The following is a 22,516-nucleotide window of genomic DNA, read 5'->3' as shown; positions in this document are numbered from 1 at the left end:
GATTTGTTTTAAAAGTCCTTTTTTAAGAAGAGATTTTTTTTTTGTTATAAATGAATGAATTGAAAAATAATTTCTATGCTGTATGAGATTTTAGGATTTTTGTAGGTGTGTTAAAATAAATTAATTTTCATATGAGATTTTTAGAATCTCTGCAAGAATTTCAATCTATTTTTTTCCAAAAAATCCTTTCTCAAATAAAAAAATAAATTTCTTTTATAAATTAAAAGATATAAACTCAATCAAGAAATTATTTTTCAAAATTTAAATCATTCTTCCAAAAGTCACCAACGAAGTGACACACATTTTTACTCCTGAATTACATGAACTTTAATTCTCATTATAGGATATATAGGCCGTAGGCTTTGATCTTAAGTCAAGTCCTCCCATGTAAATAATAATATTTTTTTATTTAATTTTTCCTCCTCTTTTCTTTTTTGTTTTATTAAGGGTAATTAAATTTCATTTAAGGTCATGTTAATTTTATTTAGTCAACTTAGAGTAATTATTCTCATGAACGGGTGATGTGGGGTGCTTTAATACCTTTCCTACACACAATTGACTCTCGAATCCTATTTTAGTTATTGTAGACCATTTTTTTAAAAAGGTTTTCAAAATCATCCTATTAAAATTTTGGCGGTAACTCCTACATTTATTGATTTTCTTTTCTTGAGAGGTCACAATTTGGGTTCAACAAATATTATTAAAAAAAAATTTATAATAAACAAAAATTGTAAAATAATAATTATTTATTCAACATTAATTTTTAACAAAATAAAGAACATACAAAAATTTTATTTATATTTTTAACATAATCTTTACCTGTGTTAATAATTTGAATAAGAGATCCAAGATATAATCTTTAGATTTTATAAAAAAATAAATGATAATATATACAGATGTCAACTCTAAATTATTATAAATTTCATGCCACTTAAACTAAGTATTTAAAAAATAAGAAATAATTTATTCAAAAATTGCTCAATTTTTAAAATAATATGTATTCTTATAAGAATTTATTGAAAAGAAATAATAGCTTGTTACAATATAAGCATTCAGTGTCACTTTTATTTTTATAAATAAGAAGTTGACATTAATTATTTATCAATAACAAAACTTTTAATTCAATTATTTTATTTAATATGTTAAATAGTGAATAAATAAAATACCAAGTAATATGCTAATATTCTAATATTAAATTAAATTATGTGTGAAAAGTGTAATGGTGGGTAATTAAAAACTTCTCATATTTATCCAAAAAAAGACCTTCGCACATTAGTACATATTCCATTTGTCATGGGACACACGTTGAAAGGACTCAATGGCTGGGGGACCACGGTCCCCTCCACCATTCATCAGGGCCGTCCCTAGAAAGATGTCATAAATGTTCTCTAAAAATTGCTGTTTCGTAAGTCGAGAAATCATAGAAAAGTTTTTTCTTATATTTCAAAATAGATGGAGTACTACTAATTCATGGGGATGAAATTGTCACCGATGAAATGCATGAATTATTATTTAAATTATTAATTTATGGTAGAATTGTCAATTCTTTAGTTTAAATAAGATTATAGTCCTTCTGGTTTGAGAATTAGTCTGAACTTAATCTTCCCTTGATTGATCTTGTTCCGGATAGGGAGGAATGCTTTGATAAAGAGGCTACTGTGGCAGATTACATGACACTACGGGGAGATTGGAAAAAACTGATAGTATGTGGAAACTTTTGGAAGTGGCCTGTGCTGAAGAAAAGTGAATCTTTCATGGCATTCTTTGTACATGGGCGAGCACACAGAACAGAACACCGAGCTAGAAGGGGCATCGAAGTAAACTTAATGTTACGGGGCCATTACTCTCCCTTCAAAAAATTAACTCATTAGGGCATACAGCGCATCCACTTATATAGTCAGGACTTTTCCCAAGTTCCTCCAACGTGTGAGCTAACATTAAGCTGTCTTTTCGGGTGCAGTGAAATGGTAGGCTCAATGCATTATCAGGGATTGGGCCAATGCAGTCGATAGGTGGCGATCAGTGATTCGACTAGAGGACTGGCATCATTTCTTTCCCTTCAAGGAGTTGACTGGATTAAGTGGAATCTGAAAAAGGAAGCGGGTTAAACATATACTAGGAAAATATCCTGGGGAGTGTTATTTGGTTATATATGCTGGGATATCTGGGTAACCAGGTGTAACAGAGTCTTTGGGGATAAGCAGGCTGGGGATAAGAAAATGCCTTTCAAATTCTGTTTCGTACTTCAATGGATAGGAACTTGTTGAACAGAAGTACCATTTCCAGAACCATAAGAACCAATTACTTGTTCACCATCTAGTCATGCGCACTTCTCTTACTTGGAGACAGATGGCTCAGTTTATTCTAATGGTACGTACCAGTGGCTGTGCAGAAGTACTAGGTGACAGTGCCAAAACTGGATATGTGGTTTCTCCTGCAAGTTGATTCATGCCCTTCAAGCTGCTGCAGAGATGATTGCGATCATTCAGGATTTGATGGTTTGCTGGTCTAGGGGATGTACCAATGTTGTTATTTACTCTGATTGAGTTGAGGCTATAAATATGATTATTAGAGGTTGTGATCCGCAGTACCCTTTAGGGAAATTGTGGAGGAGGCTAGATTGTTCTGTAGCAAATTCCCTAGCTAGAGCGTCTCATAGAATTGAGGGGCCTTTTTGTCTCTCTGAGCATCCCACCTCTCTTGCATGAGTTGGCGGGTGATGAAAGAGAGTGACCCCTTCTCTTTGCTTTCCTTTGGTGTATTTGCTGTGTGTTGATCTTAACTGATTAATGAAGCTTAGGTTTCTATTCAAAAAAAGAATGTGCTCCTCAGATGTGCTTTGTTTCAGCAGCTTTTGTGGCCTCTTATAATTTTTATAGATACATCAATAACCAATTCCCATAATTCAGTATGCGACACAATAAACAATAATCCAATCCATCCGTGCAGGAAATAATTGTTAAGGTTTTAGGCCATATATGATAAATATTTTAGGCCATATCTTAAGGTTTTATAGGTTACAAATTCCAGATTTAGTTCTTGAAACCAAAACACGTGATGGGAGCTAATCCAATCCATCCTTGCAGAAAATAACCACAAGCTGTGAAGAAATTGTTGGCCGTAACTGATCCTTCTGCATACACATCCTTAATCCTCTGAATCAGGCTCTACATGTACCAAAAAACTGGCCACAACAATCAAATAGCATAGTAAAAGCATCAACCCTTTCAAATAATGTGAGAACCCTTCCTGTGTAAAGATCAAGATACAGGAATTAATAAGCAGAATTTCTCAGAAACTAAAAATTCAGTTAACGTCAAGCTTTCCTATGATCCAACAATAAAAAATTCAGTCTTTGTTAATTGTTACCCTCATTCCTTTTCATAGAAATTTCGATAAAAGGTCTGTGGGATCAGAAAGGCTCAAAACAATAGGAGACTTGTGAGGAGAATGTGAGCCTTGGGATTTAGTTGTTAATGATGATAAGACAGTGAAGTAGGCAAGGAAATCACATACCTGCAGAACATATGCTGAAATTAGGACAGACATCAGAAGTACAGCTGTCTGGAAAAGTGGAAAATTCAAGTCCAACCATAGCCCCATGAACCAGCCAACAAGCACGCTGAAGGGCATCTGCAATGTCAATATCACCAAAGTATGAATTGTCATGCCTTTTGTATTACCTTCACTCATATTTCAACAGACAACCTTCTCAACAATCATACCACAAACATAATTAGACGTATAGATGATCCAACAGCATCTTCAAGCGTTATATCCTGTAAGAAAGTTCATCATATATCAACCAAGTAACAACTAACATCAGCAAAATAAATAAATAAAGTGCAGGCTTTCCGTGAACTTGATTACCATCTTGTCCTTCATGGCAAACATGATAGCACTTGCACGTTCTACAAGGGAAGTATAATACCAGTTATCACAGCCTGTGGTATGTTCGTTGACTCTGATGCAACCTGCAAGTGATCACAATCAATAAACACTATAACAATTATGATCCAAGACGATAAATTACAAGGTGTTCTCAAAATTTAATAATGCATCACCTGGATCGCATCTACAAGGTGTTTCGTTAATACAAATGTCCATGCTATTAATAGAGCTAGCCAGCCGATTGCTTCCCATTTGCTTAATCCACATACTTCCTCCTCATCAACTTCCTAATCATGGTACAGTGATGACAAAGTAAAGTTGAATAAGGGAAACTTTGTCATCAGATCTTTTGCTTAAAATTCAGGCAAAGTTATGAAGAAGAAATTTCCCTTCTCTCACAAAACATTTTTCCTATCTAAGGCGAGCAACAAAATAAATGGAAAAAAATTCTTTTGATGCAGTGATACAACCCTATAGATATAAAATCATAGCATCATCAAAATTCGTGTCAATATGTCGGAATAAAACACGGAAAAAAGAACAAACCTCCAGAGTAAGAGTATCATCAAGACTCTGCTTAATTTGAAATTGAAAATGGAGGTAACAAGCGTACGCCACCAGCATTATGCAGCTACTGAATCTGGATAGAAATAACTCTGATTTTCCAAAATGAACCCCTGTGTGAGTGAAGTGAAGCACATTTGGAAACATTATTCCCATGACAGCCATCAAGAGCAACCCAGATCTTGCTGTAGCAGACGCCTGGAGCAAAGGGCAACAGAAATTTCAGATCAGGGACATGGACAATTAAGAGATCAGATTATGTTTTTTAGTAGTACCTTACTGAAGTACTGCAACCTCATAGAATGGACAATCCCTCCAGTAAAGAAAGCACAACCAGGAATAAGAAGCAGGTTTGACAAGACAGAGCCCAGTAAAGATTCCCGAACAGTGCTCAACATTCCATTTCTCAGTGCATGAATGGATATGATCATATCAGTTGCATTGCTAAAAATGGCTAACAGATAAACCCTCACTGCATATGGACCAGCGGGTTCAGCCGTACAGCTAAAAAGACCATTTAGTAAATGAATAACTATATAGATATCAGAAAGAAAGAGCTGGATTTGGATTCAAGGCTTTAAACAATATCATATGATAGTAGTAATTAAATGAATCGGCAATGACCTATACGGCTATACCTATGGGCCGTGTGTAGTGAGCAAGCTCCCTGCGCCAGAAAAATCATCAATTAAACTGGCTCCTTAGTAACATACTGAGAGAGATAAGACAATTCAACACTTACTTAGAGGCATAGTTTAGACGATCGCCCAAGGAATCATGCCCAATAAGCCCAAATAAAACATGATATTCTGTAATAACATATGAGGCAACATGAGTTTAAAGTCCCCAAGAGAAAAAGCCTCACTGCGATCCTAAAGTCCTCTCCTGTTATAAAAATCAAAGCAAGCAAAGACCAATAAAAATGTTCAAGAACAAGTTGAATAGCATACTTGGTTTCCAGTAAGATAATGCAGCAGTAATGCCAAGGGACCAAAAGGTAGCATCAGGCAGATTTTTTCCTTAGATAAAACAAAGTGTAAGCTCATGATTGATCTAATCAATATTTTCTGAGCATGGTTGTGTTAGCCTCAAGTGTCATCTCAACACCAAAATTAGAGACTTTTCTCCCAAGTTCTATAGAGCCAGAACCGATTTCTTCATCAAAGTCATGATCTATCTGCTCCTCTACTGAAGCCATCTGCAAGCATGCAAAGGTTAATAAACAGAACACACTGAATCTTCTCCGATATCGTCACAAAAAGGGAAGAAGAAGCAGAAGAGTTTGTTATGGCATATATAGTCTATCAAACAATCCACTGAAGCGTTGCCGGGCATCTGGGTTACACAACTTCTTAACTGCGTATTCAAATGTTCTGAGCATATGTGCTTACTGCTTAGTGCTTAACTCGTCATTTTTTTTTTTAATAACAATCTCAACATTCTTTTAGTGAAGCTCAGGATAAACTTGTTTGATTAATTAAGCATAAATTACCTTGTCGAGATTTTCAAATTCTCGAGAAACGCAGAAAACTGTCATTCCAAATCAAAAAAATATTGAATTGAGTTGAGTAAGATATTTTTTTTAACAGAGGCCAGAAGGTCACACCAGCAACCATACAAAGATTGAATCGAGCATATGAGCTAAACCAGATAAAATGAAAACGAGGGAGACAAGAAGAAAATATATTACCTTTCAAACAAATTTCAAGTTCCTCTAAATTGTAAGTGACCAGAGATTATGAGGCGTCTGAATCCGTATGTTACTAGCCTCGGCTAGTAAGCCGACTATGCTTAGGTGCTCATCATTTTACACCAGTGTTGACGACCCTTACGCGGCTCCAGGCATTGTATTAACTCTTAAATTTACATCAGTGAGAAAATTTCAAAACAAAAAGATCAGTGAAGCTGCATGAATTCAATAGAAGAAGGAGAAGAACGTTAAATGTGTATCAATCAATCATATAAATAAAATAAATAAAGTTAATAGGTTTGAAAAATGAGTTCTCAATCACTTGGAATGTAGGCCGAAAGGGCCCTAGCTTTCAGACACTGAGATGAAGGAGGAAGAAATAATTTGAGGTTGTTGACTGATAGTCTATAAGAAAGTACTATATTGTTGACGATATCAAATAAATAAATAAATAATTATATTATATCTCTCGATATTTTTTGACACATTCATAGGGATAGAAAATAATTGACAGGACAAACTTATATGTTGAGTCTTAACATATTTGACTCACTTGTATGGTTCATCAATTACACTCTATACAAAATCACAGATCAATATGTTATTGGTTCATTAATTAATTAATGGAAATTCATAAATATTTCAATAAAAAAGAGAAAGAAAAGAGGAGGCAAATGGAAGAGGTCACACGAAACGAAGGTTCGACGAGAGAGCGACTCTCCAATCATTGTGAAGTTTCAAAGACTAAACAGGTCATTAACAACAAAAAAAGATTAAAAAGATAATGGTTCAAAATTTTATTAGTATATAAAATTTGGAAAGCAAGCGAGAATGATAGGCGACATTCTCCTCGACCAATATATTATAGAAATGTATTCCACCCATGTTCTCTTATGAACACTAATTCTGGTCATTTTTGTCAATGCGTGGTTTTTCTAATGTTTTGCTTGGGTGGAGAAAAAATATGACAGGAAAGAAAATATAAAAGACCCATCATCTTTGACCCAGACGTAATGTTTTTTCATATGTTTTTTTTTTTGGTATTTTCATTTTCACGTGTATTAGGAGACCCATCATCTTTGACCCAGTCAGTAGCTTAATCTTCTATTTCGGCGTGTTCTTCGTTGCCCTTTTGTTTCTATTTTTCTTCATCTATTTCATTTAAATGATTAACCATAGTCCTCTTTGAACATATGGGAAAAACTTGACTGACTTGGGTACTAAAAATAACTAACAAAGAAAGCAATCTAAAACAAACTTGCTAGCAAAAAAATAAAAGTGATGAAATAATTATAATCCGGTAGAACGGTATGTGTAAGAGAAACAAGTGCAATAACATAAAAAATAAGCTATTTAAAGTAATGTATAATGTATATCTTTACGTTAAAAAATGTTCTTACGTTTGAATTGTTAAATGTAAAAATAATATATTTTTACTAAATTATTTGATTTTAAAATATAATAACATGAAAATATATATTTTTAGCAACTAATTTGATTTTAGATTAATCTTATTGTGTTTATTTTAATATAATTTCTGCTTTCAATTTATTTTTACAAAAATAATTGTATGAAAGATTATATATTTTGATATAAAGATATTATAATCATTATGATATTTATTCATTTTCTTTTCTCAATGTTTTCTCTTGTCCATTTAAATACAAAGAGTAATAACATTTTTTTCCCTCAATTTTCTCTTTTCTCCATTTGCTCTCCTTCCACTTTTTTACTCTCAACTTCTCTTCTGCCACATCCATTCCCGAATAGTTTCATTTGCTTGGAGTATTTTGGCCTCTAAAATATTTAAATATATTGCTAAATTGTTATGACTTTAATTGACGTAAAAACAAAATATTTAACTACTATTTAAATATATTCTTTTGGGGCATCACACATGAATAAATGTTAGAAAGATAATAGTAAGTTTTTATTGCAAAGTTTGATCCTAAATATAGAAGACAACAGTAAACTTTTATGTAAAGCATCCCTTCAACACAAATATAAATATATAATTGCCTAGTCAGTCTATATTTGACCATGTCACTTCAACATGTGTGTGTGTGTATATATATATTAAAAAAGGTGCCATATGGGGAAAAAGCATTATGAAAAAAAAATCAATTAATAATATTATAAGCTTTGATTCATGTTGGTGGAGAAAAATTAGATTGACAATATATCTCCATTACTTCTATGATTTGCATGTTAGTTTTTACAAATAATTGGCATGATTAGTCTATTACATTTTAAATTTTTATGAAAATATAAGAAAATTAATTACACACACCTAGATGAAATATGTGTAATAAATGTTATTGATATTTAATCAGTTAATGTTCCTTATGCAATGCATCGAGTTGTAAAAGCTAGTTTAGCAAACAAATGTTGTTATTGGATGGGTTTGCAATTACTCTCTTTTATTTCAAAATGTAAACAACTTTCAACAAAATCTGTATATTAATAAAATTTTTATTCTCATAAAAAATATATTTCTTCTTTGTATTCTTAATCTCAATTATCAATGCTGAGTGAGAAGAATATTCTAAATTCATGCAAAAATCTATATTAAGAAATACAATAGATCAAAATGAGGAAAAACACTTTACAATTACTAAGTTGCTTACATTTTAAGTCAAGATTAGATTGAAGAAAATGCTTATATTTTGAAAGGGGGAGTATTTCTCAATACTTGATCTTGCCATTCTTCATATATATATATATAAATATAACAATCTCACCACTCTTTTAGCTCCAAACATAGTTTAGGACCTGTTTGGATTTCAATTAGTACAATTGATTATAAAATAATTGATTAACAAAATAAATTTTAATTATCATTGATTATGTTATAACGTGATAACGTTTGGATGATATTTTATGAAAAACTAATTTTGATAGAATTAAAGATGTTTGAATTATTTTAATTAAAATTAATTTTAAACATATAATTTACAATAAAGGACATAAATTTTGAGATAAATATTGATAAAATTGCATATAATGTTATGTGAAAAAAATTAATCATTTAATTTTTTTAATTTTAACTCAATTGTAACTCAATTATTAAACTTTAACTTATTGTAACTCGATTTTTATATGTATAACTCAATTATAACACATAATTAATTTTTTCATATTATTAAATTTATTTTGATTTATTTAACAAAAAAAATATAATAGTGATATATTTAATATTTATAGAATTATTTAAAACATGCATAATGCTCAAAACTTTAACAAAATGAACGCATGGGACATCTTTGAATGCCAAGAAAATGTCCCCAAGCCACGATATGTCATATAAATAATGAGCCACGAAATGTCAAGGGTATATTTGGTACTGCATGAGCAAATGCCGATGTCATAAATCATAAAAGCCTGCGTTTTGAAATGTTGACAAATAATAAATGTTTCAATCAGCATAATCAAAGTTGAAAAGGGACTGCAACATAATTAATTATGTAAAAATAGGAGTGTTTGGCTAATTTTCATCAAAACATTATTTCGGTACAAATAATGAATTATAATAGCATATCCAAACAGCCACTTAATTTGGTTTTAGCCTCCAGTGCTTTTAAAATAGAGAAGAAGAAATGAACAAAGAGATGAATTATTGAGGTGATGATTCAAGTCGGTCTGCAAGTTGCACATTGACAGGATGGGTTAAAATTGATCCACTTTCTGACGGGTTATCCGTCATAGGTAGATTGGCAAGTCAACCTGCTTTGCTTCTTCTTCTTTACATTTTTAAATAATTTTTAAAAATTTTTAAAATTGAATTACGCTTTTTATAAGCTAAATTTAAATTATTTTCATATTTTTAAATAAAATTATATGATTAAATTAACTTCTGAACTCGCAATCATAAACAAATAATATATTTTACACAATTACTCTACCAATATAAAAATGGTAAATTATAAAAATGAGGAATGAAACATGATTTTTTGTTCCTAAATAAAACAAAATAAGGTTATGCTTAAAATAAGAACAAAACAATAAGATCTTTTTTTATTGAAACTAAAATAAAAAACGAAAACTGTAAAAAAAAAATTAAGAAAACAAAGTCTACCTGTTGGATGGGAATTATTTTCACTTCAATCAACTTATAAATAAAAGAATAATAAATCATTATAGAAAATTTTGTGGAAATAAGCTGCCATTTTGTTAGATTAGTTCAGCAAAGTTACTTGATAGGAATGCATGTTCGTGAAGGTAAACTACAAGGACAAGTAAAGATGTGCTACTTAGGATGAAAGCAAATATTTCAGTTTACTACTGATTAGTACAACCCTCGTTGTGAATCATATTAAAGGAAAAGCAAAGGACTTACCAAAGTAACACCAGTTCCCTATTTGCCTTGGCAACATGGCACGTATCCTTTTTCCACACTCGCCTTACAGCAAATGCCCCAGCCTCAACAAAGTACTGAAAATAAAATTAACATTAAAATGCAATAAATAAGTATTTGCAAATTATGCTTCTTCAAGTCAGATATGGAACACGAGATTTAAACCAAAAAAACACAAGAATCCTTCAATTTGACCCAAGATCAATAGTAAAACAATTCAAATTCAAATTTACATAAAATTTCACATCCCCAATCAAAGAAATAAGCAAACATACAACAAAGCAAAACTACTAATCACAGCATCATTAGAAACTAAAAGGCATTAGTTGAAGAAATGACAAGGTACACTTTCAATTACAATAAGATTAACATGTAAAACAACAAAATTACGTGCTTGTGTGTATAAGGATAAAAGGTGCAACAGACAGATAAGAAAAGAACAAAGCCACGTATAGAATGAAAGTAAAGAGAACTCATAATCCTAATGGAAGCAAACATAAGAAAAGAACAAGATGCATAATTAACTATTTTCCAAAATTCTGATTAATAATACATGTGAAGATGCAAATCTGTGAAAAGATGAGAAAAACTTGTTTCATCTTGCATATGCATGAAAGAAATCGTCTGTTGTCAAATACATTTTTTCGTATGAGAACATTCAAAATACTTCACACTACACACATACAGAGTTCCTAAGTTCTAATGGCCTAAAAAAGATCACAAGTTTCATAAACAAAAGATATTTCAAAATAGCTAGGCACTTGTCCTGTTTGATACTCCTTTTTGCTACAAAAATGTTATATGACAACCTTAAATTATGTGAGATGTAAAGTGAAATAAGACATGAAAACTTGTCAATATGACTCCTGGAATAATGTCTTTCCTGCACCTCCAAAGCCATAGACAAAGAAGAACCCTTTTTTTTTTTTTTTATTGGACAGCTGAGACGATATCATCTCATATCTTTCTCTCCTCATCTGTCAGCTGTTGCTCATACCTTGATTTTTTTTTTCCTTGTCCTCATTAATTGTTCCATGACCAGGTCATTAGTTGTGTCATAATCAAATACAGAAGTTGGTTTAGGCAAGGGATTATACATGAACCCTCTGTTTGGTTGGGAAGAAATTATTGGAGGAAAGAAAACTAGAAGAGAAAACGAGAGAGAAAACATATTTTTCCCTGTTTGGTTGAGAAGAGAAAATTGAAAGGAAGCAAAAGTTGGGAAGAAAATAAAGAGTGAGTTCCACCATTTTTTCCTCTCACATTTTCTCTCCACATGTGGAGAGATTTTGAAAAGAAAACTTTTATTCCAATATTATCCTCCTTTTTTTCTTGATCTTTTTGGTTGTGAACTTTCTTCCTAACACTGTTTTAAACTAAGAACATCACATACATATTCATCTCCACTTTCATGACCATCATCTTCTCTATTTTTGTTTTAAAAAATAAGCACAGTAACGTTAATTTGATTTCTTATGGGTTGTTATATTTTATTTTAAAAAAAATTTATCTGTTTTGAATTTTAAATAAAAATATATCTTGAAAATTATTTGATATTAAAATATTGAGATGGTCTTATTTTTTTTTCTTCAATTTATTTTAAGGTAATAACCTAAAACATATAATATATTTTAATATAAGGATACTGTTGCCATTATGTCATGTGCCTATTTTCTTTCCTTACTATTTTCGCTTGTTCATCCAAACAAAAGGGGTGATAATATTATCTCTTCAATTTTCTCTTCTCTCCATTTTCTTTTCTCTCATTTTCTTTCTTCTCAACATTTCTTCCTATCCAAACAGAGCATAAGAAAGTTTTCATAGACTTGACAGAAAGTTTTCATGTCAGAATGAGAGATTTGACCTACACATGCAGAACAGTATGGCTATAATATAATAAAATATTATGTAATATGAATCTTTTAATCATATGTAGTAAGAGATAGAATTATAACCGTGAACAATAGCACTGGGTTCCTGAAATGCAGTGTTATCATTATCATGCCTCATCTGTCTAGCTACTCTCTTCTTCTGCAGTACAGGCTTCATAGCAGGATTGTTCATTTGTCCTAATTAAAATTATGGAAATACATGTAAGGGAAAACAATGCTTGATGTTAAATGGACAAGAAAGGAAGAAATTGCATTGAGAGAACCAGGATTGACGCCTGAAGGACTTGTTGGCTCAGTTGGAGCTCAGAGTTGATCTGTTGATTGGGAGCTGTTGTGTTTTCTAGACGGACCTCTCATTTCTGACAAATATTGCTGCACACGAAACAGAAAATAAGTATATTTTAAAGCATGAAGTCATTCAATAGAAAGATAGAAGTGAAGGAGGGGTTTGACATTCATCTGATCAAGGGCTTTCAGAAGTTATGAAGATCAGCACATCTGAAAATGAATAGGATTAGACGTGGGAACATTTTATAAGTGACATTGAAAATTCTGCACTAATGTCCTTAAACAGTACCTATCAATTATCTGACATTCATTCCAATTCAAATTTCTGGGCATATATAGCTTGATACAAATTTAGCGAGAAAGCAAAATTTTGATACAGTTGTTGAATGATGATATCAGATCAACAAATCAATAGCTTTTTTAATACATAACCATGTCCCAAAAATTGTTTTGTTACTACTATTTTAATATTTTAATAATATTTAATGATTAATGCATGAGAATTTTTAGTAGTCGACTGTTAATTAGAAATGATTCCTAAAATGGAATACAGATGTTGATTCAACATTTAATCTGTTAAATAATTGGATAGATGAAGCTATGCACGTTTCCAAGAAAGAGGCATTGAAGGAAGGAAATAAAGAAAGGAAATAGCATGGAAAGAAGAACATCTCTAAGAATGAAGAATATGGGGAATTGGAAAATGATGAGTGTCTGCAGCTGAATCTGCGTTGACAAAAAGCTCGAGTGTTGAAGAGCCTATTCTTGGGGGCAAAATATAGCAGTCCATTAAAGGACCATTAGAAAGTGGATGAAATTGGAGATGACATCTTTATAGCTGCATGAGATATTTATATAATGAATAGTTTTTTATATTTGTTTATATCTGTGACACTACTGTCGAATAGCACCAAAATTAATAAAAACTAAATTTTGCAGTAAAGTGCAACCTAGGTCGTCTCCCTAAGAGTCAATAGAGTAACTATTTAAATTATGATTATGAAAAGGTAAATAATGGGAATTTTTTTTATGATGAAATTAAAAACTAAATTATAAATAAATAAATAGAGGAAATTCAACTAAGAAAATTACCGAGAATAAGCAGCGCAATCAATCACAACCCAACCACCTAAATTTAACCTTCCTCGTCCACAAAATAAATTAATTTTATTCAACTTTATTATTCTGGTTTCATTATATATTTCTCAAATTATCATTCAAGAATTAAACAAGAAGTTAAGTTATAGATTAATTGAAATCTCCCTTAACCCACAGCCTAACAATTGTTTTATAGTCACACCAAAAACAAAGCATGGATAATCACCCAAGCCAAGCCAAATTACTCTTACAATGCTATATCAATCGATTATAGCAATTAAAACCTCAGATAAAATTTATAACTCAAAAATTATGCAATAAAGCTACTCTAATCAGTAATAGTAATTAAAGCATAAAATTTGGAGGTAGAGAGAAGAAGAGAAAATTGGAATAAAGCTAAAATAAAATCTTCCCTGAATATTAAAGACTCTGATTAAATTTTAGGATCATGGTTTGTGATTGATCACACCAAAAAAATTAGCTCTCCATAGAATTAAAAATCAAACAACATGAAATGAAAAATTGAGAAGCCATCACCCAAGAAATTGGAGGAAGGAAAGACGAATGGCGATCGCTGCTCTGTTTCCCTTCTTTCGTTTTTTTTCCCAGATCGTCCTTCCTCTCTGTGTCCCCCATCTATTCATATATATATATATATATATATGAAAAGTGGACCCTCTCCCCTGCGTCTCTCTTTCTTTCTTTTATAATAAAAACTAATAGTTTATTAAAAAGATAAAACTACCTTAAATAACCCTAATTAAAAATTACACTAAATAATCCAAAATAAATTCAAATAAAATTTTAAAGATTTGATTCTTGATTTGATCTCCAAGCATGCCCATATTCTTCTTATCCAAAATATTCTTCATCAATATCTTTCAAATTGAATCTAGAAAATCTGCACAAATAAAATAAAATTAAATAGCACCTGTGCAAAAATATTAAAGATATTATTTATATTTTAAAATCAAAGATTTAGTTAGTTAAAATTCCAAAACTGAATATTAGCTAATAAAATCAAATAATATCTAATTAAACTCAATTAGCCTTAAATAAATATTTAAAAGTCTAAATTAAAAGAATAAAAATATATAAAATTATCATTTATCAATTCCCCCACACTTAGACTTTTGCACTCCTGGGCAAAACTTAAATCTCAAAATTCAAGAAAAGAAATGTGGAAGCAACAAAGAATAAGAAATAATTATAGCTCTTTAACATTTTAACACTCTAATCAATGTCTCTTATATTGAGAATAACAAGTATCATGGCAATTTCATTTGGTAAGAATAAATTAAGCAATATCCCCTCACAAAAGTCAAGTGTTTAACTCTCAACTCTCAAATGTATATAGGTAAGTGTTTCACTCAAGTTTCCCTATTAAAACCTCACTACCATAGGCTTGTTTATCATCTAGGTCTCCACTATTTATGTCATATGCAATGTAAGAATTAATAGGACTTTAGTTTAGGTTGTAATGGGGCTTAGGTAAAGGTATAATATAGGAAAATGAAGGTTAATAAACTTTAGGATAATGAAAAGTATATTTGAAACGAAATATATAGAATGAAAAAAACAAAATAAATTGATTTGGGTTTATTTTTCTCTCTTTGTTTTGTTTTCCTTTCCTTTGCTTCATGCACCTTTTTATTTATTTATTTTTGTTGCGTTATGACTTTTATGCTCTTTCTTTTCTTTTCTTTTATTCCTTTCTTTCTTTGCTTTTTTTTTTTCTCTCGTTTTTTTTTTTCAAAATAACCCAAATCTCTCTTCAAGCATATTCTTTCATTCCAACAAATATTATAATACACTTTTCATCACCTAAAGTGGGGTGAGAAGAATGAAAGGAAAATATTTTTATAGGTTATGTTTTTAATTGGCTAAAATTTTAAAGAAAAGGTTTAGGCTCAAAGGGGCTAACAAGGGATAAATTGCATGGGATGGCTATTTGGCTAAGTAGGCTAAAAAAAGAATGCCTAAATCATCTTCATGCAAAGCCTATGCAATTATAGTCTCAACTAAGAATCAAGACGAGTTCTAGAGTGGGAGTAGTGATAGCAGAATACACACAAAAAGAGAATAATATTAGGCTCAAATCCTTACAAGCTAAAGACTATCACATTAATTCATTGAAACCAAACTCATTGCCACTTAACTTAAATTCTAAACATAAGATCAATTACTTATCATGCTCAAATGCATTCAAACTAAAATTGTCTTAAACCCACAACTTCACAAAAAAAAAACTAAAAGTATTTAAAAAAAATGCAAGAAAACACCTAATAATTTTTTAAAAAAAATTTCAAAATAAAGACAAATCCCTTTCCCACACTTAAATCTTGCATTGTCCTCAATGCAATTCAATTTAGAATAATCCAGTTAATCTAAAAATAAAATATAAGATGCAAGGTAAAAGTGAAAGGAGAAGAGTTAACCAGATAATTTAAATCTCTGTAAGCTCTTAAAGTTAAAATTCTCATCTCTGATGGAGAATAAATGCTTGTTTAAAATATTTTTCTCTTCAAGTTTATCAAAAGCTCCTTTAGGCAATGGTTTTCCTTTATTTGGTTGAAGGTTGCATGACAATATCTCCATTGAAGATGGCCTCATTGTAGTAGAAATAATTTTCTTAATCACAGGTACCTGATCATGAAATTAACAAAAACAACAAAATCCTCCACACAAGGACCATTAGAGTCAGAATGCATAACATAATTAATAATCCCATGACTCTTGATATTATCAATGCCATCACAAAAGCTCATAGGGATCACAAAATCAATGCTATTAAAACAACCAATCGACTGCATGGTCTCACAAATATCATTATAATCAGGAGACTTAACACAAATAGATGGGCTAATAGCCTCAGTAGAATCAATACAGTCAAGTAGATCATCACGCTCAATAGAGTTAATGTAAATAAGAGGATCCAAAGAATCATTAGAGTTTATGAATTTATCTATTCCAACACAGTTATGAAAGTAATCAGGTGTACAATGCATAATGTTTTCATAATTCATCACATTAGGCAACTCAGCAGTCAAATTATCCCAAGGCTCATCACATGTATTATCAACTAACATATTAAGCATGCTCACATTAATAACAGAATGATCCTCTATAGAATATTTCATATCCTCTAACAGATTGAATTGAACAGCACGTCCTGCAAATTCCATAGAAAGAGTACTATCTTTAACATTGATGATAGTATTAGCTGTTTTAAGAAATGGCCTACCTAAAATCAGTGGCGGCGGCCCATGACTATCATCTTTACCCATATCCAAAATATAAAAATCAGCAGGGAAGACTAAATCCTTTACCTTTACTAGAATGTCTTCAAGCATACCATTAGGATAGGCAAGTCTCCTGTCTGCTAGTTGCACAATAATCCTAGCTGGCTTCATCTCACAACCCTGTAAAGAAGAAAATAGAGACTTAGGCATAACATTTATTGCTGCACCAAGATCAATCAAAGCATTAGAAAATTCTAAATTTCCTATAGTACAGGGTATAGTAAAACTCCCCGGATCTTTGCATTTTAAAGGCATAGGGGGTTGGCACTGCATTCCTCCATGGAATAAAGCTGATACACTTCTTCCTAGATTGACCTTCTCATTAGCTTTAAATCTTCTCTTGTTCGTGTATAGGTCTTTCAAGAACTTTGCATATTTAGGAATTTGCTTTACTGCCTCCAAAAAGGGAATATTGACTTCAACCTTCTTGAAAACATCAAGCACTTCTTTCTCCAATTCAGCTTCCTTTAACTTCTTGCTTTGAGTCTCCCTATTTGGAAATGGAAGGATCTTCCTTGGTTCCTTTTCTTCATTAGACTCCTCAAGTGTGACTTGTGTTGCTGCAGCTGACTTATTCTTGATAGATGTTGTGGAGGGCTCTGGAAGTTCTTTTCCACTTCTAAGAGTGATGGCACTAACATTACTGTAATTAGGATTTACAACTGTTTGAGAAGGCAACTTTCCAGAACCTTGACTCTTCAATTCATTAATGGAGGTGGACAACTGCCCAATTTGATTCTCTAATTTTTGGATTATTGTCTCAGTGCGTTGTTGAAATTGAATGTTATTAGTTGCCATTTGCTTCATTAACTCTTCTAGACTTGGTCCATCATTTTTAGACTCTTGAATAAGAGTAGATTGCCTCATTGGTTGCATAGGCTGTGAATTTTGACCTGTAGCATTATATTGTTGTTGTTGGCTTCCTCCATATCTGAAATTAGGGTGATCTCTCCACCCTGGATTATAAGTGTTAGAGAAAGGATCATATTTTTGGCCCTGTTGCATAGGTCTAGTTGGAAAAATCCCAGCACAATTCTCAACTCTATCATCCAACTGTGGGCATTGGTCAGTAGTGTGTGTGGCCAAAAAACAGATGCCACATAGAGGCCCAACTAAAGCAAAAGATGTGGTAGCTTGCTGAGGATTATAAAATTGAGGTTGTGCACATGTCTGTGAGGGATACGCCTGTGGAAAAGTTGGCACTGCTGGTGAATTCATTAATTTTTGTTGTGTTAAGGCAATGTGCCGAACCATGCTAGAGAGCTCCTCCATCTTGTTCTCAAATTTAGGATCATATTGTGGTGTTGGAATCTCATTCACCCCCTTAACTGCTTGGTTAGCTCATGTCCCAAATTGTTGAGAATTTTGTGCCATCTTAGAAATGAGATTCATGGCATCAGTTGGAGTAAGTTCTACCAAAGCACCACCAGTTGCGGCATCAACAAACCACCTATCTGTTGGTAAGAGACCTTCATAAAAATGTTGAACCAGCTGCTGATCAGGTATTTGATGGTGAGGGCAGCTGGCACATAATTTCTTAAATCTCTCCCAATATTCATGAAATGTCTCCCCAGTCATCTGACGAATCCCACAAATATCTTTTTTAATTGCTGCTGTGCGAGAGGCAGGGAAGAATTTTTCTAAGAATAACTGTGTCATTTGATCCAAGAGGTAATGGCACCTGGTTGCAAGTAATATAACCAATCTTTTGCAACTCCATCCAATGAAAAAGGAAAAGCCCTCAATTTGATTTGTTCTTCTGAAACTCCTTGAGGCTTCATGGTGGAGCACACAATATGAAATTCCTTCAAGTGCCTATTCGGGTCCTCTCCTGCAAGACCATGAAATTTAGGTAGCAGATGTACTAAACCAGATTTCAATTCAAAACTAGCATTTGCATCTAAATTAGGATATTGAATGCACAAATTTTGATAGTGTGCATTAGGCGCAGCTAATTCTTTAATTGTCCTATTACCATTATTATTTTCAGCCATGTTTTCCAATTTAACCGTAGAGTCTAAGTCAGATTTAGAATCACTAATAATGCTATCAATCAATTCAGACAAAATTTCAGAGATCGCACTATCCCTAATTTTACGGTGCTTTTGATTCTTACGGTTATTATGACAAGTTCTCTCAATCTCAGAGTTCAAATCAATTAATTTATCTTGTAAAGATCTTGTCATGCACTAATAAACTGGAGAAACAATGAAAAACACCTAAAACAAGTAAAGACAAAAAATAATAATAAATATTGAAAAAAATAAAAAATACTAGAGAAAAAAAAAAAAAAATAAAAATAATGAGAAAGAAAAAAAATTAATAACCAAACTCAAAAAGTTAACACCTTTGACTCCCCGGCAACGGCGCCAAAATTTTGACACTACTATCGAATAGCACCAAAATTAATAAAAACTAAATTTTGCAGTAAAGTGCAACCTAGGTCGTCTCCCTAAGAGTCAATAGAGTAACTATTTAAATTATGATTATGAAAAAGTAAATAATGGGTTTTTTTTATGATGAAATTAAAAACTAAATTATAAATAAATAAATAGAGGAAATTCAACTAAGAAAATTACCGAGAATAAGCAGCGCAATCAATCACAACCCAACCACCTAAATTTAACCTTCCTCGTCCACAAAATAAATTAATTTTATTCAACTTTATTATTCTGGTTTCATTATATATTTTTCAAATTATCATTCAAGAATTAAACAAGAAGTTAAGTTATAGATTAATTGAAATCTCCCTTAACCCACAGCCTAACAATTGTTTTATAGTCACACCAAAAACAAAGCATGGATAATCACCCAAGCCAAGCCAAATTACTCTTACAATGCTATATCAATCGATTATAGCAATTAAAACCTCAGATAAAATTTATAACTCAAAAATTATGCAATAAAGCTACTCTAATCAGTAATAGTAATTAAAGCATAAAATTTGGAGGTAGAGAGAAGAAGAGAAAATTGGAATAAAGCTAAAATAAAATCTTCCCTGAATATTAAAGACTCTGATTAAATTTTAGGATCATGGTTTGTGATTGATCACACCAAAAAAAATTAGCTCTCCATAGAATTAAAAATCAAACAACATGAAATGAAAAATTGAGAAGCCATCACCCAAGAAATTGGAGGAAGGAAAGACGAATGGCGATCGCTGCTCTGTTTCCCTTCTTTCGTTTTTTTTCCCAGATCGTCTTCCTCTCTGTGTCCCCCATCTATTCATATATATATATATATATATGAAAAGTGGACCCTCTCCCCTGCGTCTCTCTTTCTTTCTTTTATAATAAAAACTAATAGTTTATTAAAAAGATAAAACTACCTTAAATAACCCTAATTAAAAATTACACTAAATAATCCAAAATAAATTCAAATAAAATTTTAAAGATTTGATTCTTGATTTGATCTCCAAGCATGCCCATATTCTTCTTATCCAAAATATTCTTCATCAATATCTTTCAAATTGAATCTAGAAAATCTGCACAAATAAAATAAAATTAAATAGCACCTGTGCAAAAATATTAAAGATATTATTTATATTTTAAAATCAAAGATTTAGTTAGTTAAAATTCCAAAACTGAATATTAGCTAATAAAATCAAATAATATCTAATTAAACTCAATTAGCCTTAAATAAATATTTAAAAGTCTAAATTAAAAGAATAAAAATATATAAAATTATCATTTATTAATCTGATATGGAATAACTTCCCCTTTTACATAGATCATGAGATCTCTTTGTAATGCATTACCATATCATTAAGAAGCAAAGGCCAAATAGAGTGTTGAACACAATGCTTATCTCAAATAAGAAGCAATATCAAGATTGAAAACTTTATCTGAGAGAGAAGTTGAAAATCATCAAAATCAGTGAAAAGCTTCCTTACACTGCAATAATTCCAAAAATTGCAACTGGTTTTCAACCATATTGATCAACCAATATTCCCAATGGTACAAACGTCAATCCTCCGCCAAAAATGAATGCAGATCCTACAGCAAAATTCCATTGGAGATAAGTAATTTGATTTAAAATTTAAAAGTCTAAAATTATGCTCATGTACATCAATGGAATGGATTAATTTCCACAAGTCTAAGGGATGTTTGACTATTAGGCAGGTTGTGGTTTTCTAGCAGCAGAACTCAATTATAGGAGGCTTAAAAAATGGTATCTTCAGTTTGCTTCACTTGTCCAAATAGACATCAATCACTTTAAACCATTTTTACCAAATAATTGATAGAGACAAAATAAATACCAAAAGGAAAAGGAAATATCATTGCCTTAGAATTAATAAGTAGATTCCTAGTACTAAAATCATCATCAGCACATAAGTTTTAACAGGTAAACCTCCTATTGTCAACTCTGCATTATTTCAATGTAGCTTTTCCCTTTTCATCTTGCAAATCCTTCTAAAGATCCATCAATACCCAAGCTACTTGATAATGACCCACTTTTCTGAAGCAATCTCAGCATCTCAGGAAGAGAACTTATTCCTTGTCGAATATCTCCAACATAAACCATAGGTTCAGCCAATCGAGTTATAGGAAAGCACGAACAAATCAAAGTGTGGTTGTGAAAACCAAACATTAAAAAGCCAATCTATGAAAGTTATTATAGCTTATTCATATTAATGTGCGGTCCATCTGAAATCGAAAACCTTTGTATGAAAGAACAGAACAGAAACCACAAAATGAAAAACTTTAGAAGGTATAAAGTAAGTGGAAAACTGGGAGGAACAATCCACGAGAAAAACCAATTGATTGGAATGACGACAGGGGATTACTCCCTTAAACTGAGGAGAGGCAAGAGAAGGATCTCAGAGTTCAAAACTGCAAGGGAAAATAAAATAATGATTCCAGGAATAAGAAATGGAAGAATGAATGAGGAAAACCTGCTGTGTGAGAGAAAAAATACAAACAGAAATTGAAGGCCTTCAAGAGAGAACGGAAGGGTCTGTGCAAAATGGAGAAGTTGAATAAACATGGGAAAGTGGAGCGAACAACAGTTACAATTGGAGAATAGTGTTAATGATCCCATTGATAAAGGGGGATTTTCTTTCCCATTCACGCACTTGTTGATGACGTGAACTTTGCTTCAGGAGCTCGTTCAAAGAACTAGATTTTACTATCCATGCCATGCACGAAAAGATTAAAATTAACAACTTATTAAATTACGAAAAAATTTATTTTTTTAAGTTATATAAAATAAAATTTTAAAAGATAATGAAACCAATAAAAAAAATTGTAGGAGGCATGGGCATAGCAAATAGCAATGGCCTTCTACATATGAATCCATAATAATATTGATGGATGTAATTAAGACTTTATATATATATATATATATATATGCTTAGGCTACTACCGGCCCCCTTTAAAAAGAAAAAAAAAAAACATGTTTGATTAGAGTTCTAGTTTGCTTTGGCTGTTGAGTTAGA

The 22,516-nt window shown here is 31.6% G+C and overlaps 1 non-coding gene and 1 pseudogene across 1 annotated transcript; one reads left to right on the top strand and one right to left on the bottom strand.

Annotated features, from left to right (window-relative positions):
- Positions 1 to 2,619: 2,619 nt before the first annotated feature.
- Positions 2,620 to 21,589, bottom strand: LOC129298895 (vacuolar cation/proton exchanger 2-like; annotated as a pseudogene).
- Positions 18,584 to 18,688, top strand: LOC129298896 (small nucleolar RNA R71). Its single transcript, XR_008590439.1, has one exon. It is a non-coding gene; the product is annotated as a small nucleolar RNA R71 (small nucleolar RNA).
- Positions 21,590 to 22,516: the final 927 nt, after the last annotated feature.

Source organism: Prosopis cineraria, unplaced genomic scaffold, assembly GCF_029017545.1.
Source record: "Prosopis cineraria cultivar Desert tree isolate PC_DT_omini unplaced genomic scaffold, ASM2901754v1 PC953, whole genome shotgun sequence".
Classification (NCBI taxonomy): Eukaryota; Viridiplantae; Streptophyta; class Magnoliopsida; order Fabales; family Fabaceae; genus Prosopis; species Prosopis cineraria.
The sequence above is the reverse complement of the archived record's forward strand: the minus strand, read 5'-3'. Positions and strand labels throughout refer to the sequence as shown.